This window comes from Ruditapes philippinarum, unplaced genomic scaffold, assembly GCF_026571515.1.
Source record: "Ruditapes philippinarum isolate M1 unplaced genomic scaffold, ASM2657151v2 ctg2143_1_1_1_1, whole genome shotgun sequence".
In the NCBI taxonomy this organism is placed as follows: domain Eukaryota; kingdom Metazoa; phylum Mollusca; class Bivalvia; order Venerida; family Veneridae; genus Ruditapes; species Ruditapes philippinarum.
The window spans coordinates 313,235-318,367 of NW_026857690.1; the positions used below are offsets into that span (position 1 = coordinate 313,235).

Genomic DNA, 5,133 nt, shown 5'->3' on the forward strand with positions numbered 1-5,133 from the left:
CTGACATTTATCCGCATGAACTACAACTTAATAAAACGAACTCTTCAAATTTGAGTGCATCATTTTTGGATATCAACAACAATTCTATTCACACGAAAATCTATGATAAAAGAGATGACTTTGACTTTTGTATAGTTAATTATCCACATTTAGATGGAGACGTACCCAATGCAACATCTTACCTATCATTCAATCAGTTACAAATTATTTATCATTTAATGATTAACGTGTCGTTGCCCTGTCCTTTTTATGTTTGGGGTCCGCCTGGGCTCCTTGCCATTGGTTCTTATTGCTGGGTCATATGGGGGTTGCGTTCATTGAACGCCGCCTTTCCTTGTTGATCTTGTTTTTCATATTTTACGGGGTTTATGTGGCATGTGTGGCAGCCGTAAAAAGTTGCCCCGTACTTCACTTCAGTGTTGTTATATTTTCTGGTCCTTCGGGATCATTGATGCCAACACTATAAAGTGTTGAGAATTGAGTACCGCTCAAGCCGGTGCTAGGGGGCGTGAGGGATGTTGCACTTATTCATTATCCCTCATGTACAGACTCAATCAAACCGAGTCTGCAATTCTTATGTTATTTTGTTGTGATTAATGCTTCCGAGGGATCACTTTGTTTCCAGAATTCAATAGTGATTTAAAAACTCTTCTGTGACAAGGGATTAGCCAGCCTGGTTTTTATGGCGATGTGATTTACTTCGTAAGATTTTGCCGTGTTGGGCTTTCTTTAGGGATTCTGTATTTATCTATTTTATGATCACATCCGTGTTATTTGTGCCGTGTGGCGGCTGTAAAATGTCTCCCCGTACATTTAATCAATGATGTTATATTTTCGATCCTTGAAGATCGTTCAGCACATTATTGTTGTGCTTGTGGTATTTTTAGTTTCAACTTTTTGGCACTTTCTAGTTGGGTGGTTCCAATATTCCTACTTGAATAATGTTGAATCACCCTTAGGATATGTTGCCTGCTTTTAAAATTTGTCTTTTGACGTCCTATCTGTGATACGCAGGCTTCATAACCTCAGATCCCCTTTCATAATTCCATTTTATTAAGTTCCGCCCATTGTTTTCTCGTTTAGGACACACGCATTTTTTTACTTGGGGACCATATGCCGCTTTTCATGGAATGGCACTACCGAGTCACATTGAAGGTTCCATGATAACCGCCATATGAACACATCTGCGGATGTTTCAAAATTCTAAATTTTACCAGTTCATGTTAAATGTTGAATTCTCCTTAAGCCGGTGCTAGGGGGCGTGGACGGTAACTTGCAACGCCTTAACTTGTTAACGACTTGTAACGCCTTTCCTTGTTGATCTTGTTTTTCATATTTTTTGCACTTTTCAGTACCGTCCATGAACAGGCTCAATCAAACCGAGCCTGCAACATTTTCAATTTTGCCGTGTTGGGCTTTCTTTAGGGATTCTGTTTTTATCTATTTACTTTAGGCATTCTGTATTTATCTATTTTTTGGGTCATGGTAATTTTTCTGCTGTTTTTACTAAAATCATTAAACGTTTTATTAAAAGAGGTTATGACCCTACTATTTTAAGACATACTGCATGTTTAGTGTTCAACCCTTTTACAGTTGGACACTACGCTTTCCTCTTTTGATTGCATCTGACGGACCAAGTGGGAGACTCTATGATGGATAGTTCGTAAAGCCCTTTGGGACTGAATTGTCTTAATGTTCGTCTTCCCCGTGTTGAGTCAAATTAAGCCACAGGCTCCACTCCTGGTGGATTAGCCAGCCTGGTTTTTATGGCGATGTGGTTTACAAACTTCGTAAGATTTTGGGTCATGGTAATTTTTCTGCTGTTTTTACTAAAATCATTAAACGTTTTATTAAAAGAGGTTATGACCCTACTATTTTAAGACATACTGCATGTTAAGTGTTCAACCCGTTTACAGTTGGACACTACGCTTTCCTCTTTTGATTGCATCTGACGGACCAAGTGGGAGACTCTATGATGGATAGTTCGTAAAGCCCTTTGGGACTGAATTGTCTTAATGTTCGTCTTCTGCCTTGCTTCGTCGGGCCCTTGTAGGTGATTTTCTTGTTGCTCTGTCTTATTAAGTGTTGAGAATTGAGTACCGCTCAAGCCGGTGCTAGGGGGCGTGAGGGATGTTGCACTTATTCATTATCCCTCATGTACAGACTCAATCAAACCGAGTCTGCAATTCTTATGTTATTTTGTTGTGATTAATGCTTCCGAGGGATCACTTTTGTTTCCAGAATTTTTCCTTTAGGACATTGAGTACTTTTGTTATGGTCATTGGGTTTACTTTTATATGTTTCTACATGATCATTTTAGTGTTTTACTTATTTAACCTTTTTGTAACCATGACAACTGTTAGAATTTCACTTGGGCGGGGATTCATTTTATTTTCACTGTCTCGTTTATAGGAACATGGTGGGGCTAAGAGCGAGGTTTGGTGCACCATTAACCCGGTTTAAAACTCCCCAGCAGTCATTATTATGCTGCTGACCGTTCCAAGGCGGCGCCCCACTGTGTTCCTCAGATGTTTGTCTATGTTGTTTCATACTGTTTTGGTGACACTTGCTTGTTGTCCCTTGTTGTTTTCTCGTCTACGGTAAGTATCTTCCCCATTGCCTCTAGTTTTTATTTCTTTGATTAACCCCCCCCTTCCCCTTTGTGGGCCTATTATTATTTTCTTTGAATTCCTAATCAGTTACAAATTATTTATAATTTAATGATTAACGTGTCGTTGCCCTGTCCTTTTTATGTTTGGGGTCCGCCTGGGCTCCTTGCCGTTGGTTCTTGTTGCTGGGTCATATGGGGGTTGCGTTCATTGAACGCCGCCTTCCCTTGTTGATCTTGTTTTTCATATTTACTGCCTTGCTTCGTCGGGCCCTTGTAGGTGATTTTCTTGTTGCTCTGTCTTCCTTTAGGACATTGAGTACTTTTGTTATGGTCATTGGGTTTACTTTTATATGTTTCTACAAAATCATTTTAGTGTTTTACTTATTTAACCTTTTGTAACCATGACAACTGTTAGAATTTTCACTTGGCGGGGATTCATTTTATTTACACTGTCTCGTTTATAGGAACATGGTGGGCTAAGAGCGAGGTTTGGTGCACCAAATTAACCGGTTTTTAAACTCCCCAGCAGTCATTATTATGCTGCTGACCGTTCCAAGGCGGCGCCCCACTGTGTTCCTCAGATGTATGTCTATGTTGTTTCATACTGTTTTGGTGACACTTTTGCTTGTGTCCCTTGTTGTTTTTCTCGTCTACGGTAAGTATCTTTCCCCATTGCCTCTAGTTTTTATTTCTTTGATTACACCCCCTTCCCCCGGTCTCCTGTCCCCTTCCCCTTTGTGGGCCTATTATTATTTTCTTTGAATTCCTAATGAGTTACAAATTATTTATCATTTAATGATTAACCTGTCCGTGCTCTGTCTTTGCCCTGTCCTGTTTTTGTTTGGGGTCCGCCTGGGCTCCTTGCCATTTATTCTTGTTGCTGGGTCATATGGGGTTGCGTTCATTGAACGCCGCCTTTCCTTGTTGATCTTGTTTATCATATTTTGTTATATTTTTCTGGTGGATCATTGATGCCAGCACTATTACTAGTAGGTGTTGAGAATTGAGTACCGCTCAAGCTGGTGCAAGGGGGCGTAAGGGATGTTACACTTTACCCCCAATGTACATACTCGATCAAAAATGATAAACAAGATCAACAAGGAAAGGCGGCGTTCAATGAACCCAAGGCTGCAATTTCCACGTATTTTTGTTGTGATTATGCTTCCGTTCCAGATTTTTTCAAAAAATAGATAAATAAAGAATCCCTAAAGAAAGCCCAACACGGCAAAATTGAAAATGTTGCAGGCTCGGTTTGATTGAGCCTGTTCATGGACGGTACTGGAAAGTGCAAGTTACCGTCCACGCCCCCTAGCACCGGCTTAAGTTAAGTGGGCCGATCCCGGAAGTACTGCAATACCAGGCCAACCCGTGGCGAGAGCGGAGCAAGCCCCTAACATCTCAAACTTTACAGAAATATTCAATAATTATGATATATAATATATGATTTCATGTGAAGTAAATTATAAAATTGAGAGGAAATATGAAAAAAATGTTGACTTATGTTTAACCTGTCCGTGCTCTGTCTTTGCCCTGCCCTGTTTTTGTTTTGGGTCCGCCTGGGCTCCTTGCCACTGGTTCTTGTTGCTGGGTCATATGGGGGTTGCGTTCATTCAACGCCGCCTTTCCTTGTTGATCTTGTTTATCATATTTTATTTTTGAATTTCACCTGTTCAGTCTATATCTACCCATGAATTGGCATAATGTCACTGTAAACTTATCTCAACATTTTACTATTTCACGTTTAAATGTTGAATTCTGCTTAAGCCGGTGCTAGGGGGCGTGGACGGTAAAATAGATAAATACAGAATCCCTAAAGAAAGCCCAACACTGGCAAAATTGAAAAATGTTGCAGGCTGCGTTTGATTGAGCCTGTTCATGGACGGTACTGGAAAATACAAGTTACCGCTCCACGCCCCTAGCACCGGCTTTAAAGCAGAATTCAACATTTATAGCGTGAAATAGTAAAATTTTGGAATTTTAGAAACATCCGCGAGATGTTTCTACGGGCGGTTATCATGGAAAGCCTTCAATGTGCACAGGAAGTGGCCATTCCATGAAAACGGCGTATGGCCCCCAAGTAAAATAAAAAGCGTGTGCCCTAAACGAGAAAATGGGCGGAAACTAAATAAAATGGAATTTTTAAAAAGGGGATCAGAGGTTATGAAGCCTGCGTATCACAGATAAGACGTCAAAAGACAAATTTAAAAAGCAGGCAACATATCCTAAGGGTGATTCAACATTATTCAAATATGATAAACAAGATCGACAAGGAAAAAAATATGATAAACTAGATCAACAAGGAAAGGCGGCGTTCAATGAACGCAGCCCCCATCCGACCCAGCAACAAGCGTATTCCAATAGGAATATTGGAACCACCCAACTAGAAAATGCCGCAAAGTTGAAACTAAAAATACCACAAGCACAACAATAATGTCGTGCTGAACGATCTTCAAGGATCGAAAATATAACATCATTGATTAAATGTACTTGCACTTTCCAGTATCGTCCATGAACAGGCTCAA

General features: G+C 40.2%; 1 pseudogene; it reads right to left on the reverse strand.

The window, feature by feature from the left end:
- Positions 1–3,934: 3,934 nt before the first annotated feature.
- LOC132750600 (U2 spliceosomal RNA) lies at positions 3,935–4,091 on the reverse strand (annotated as a pseudogene).
- Positions 4,092–5,133: the final 1,042 nt, after the last annotated feature.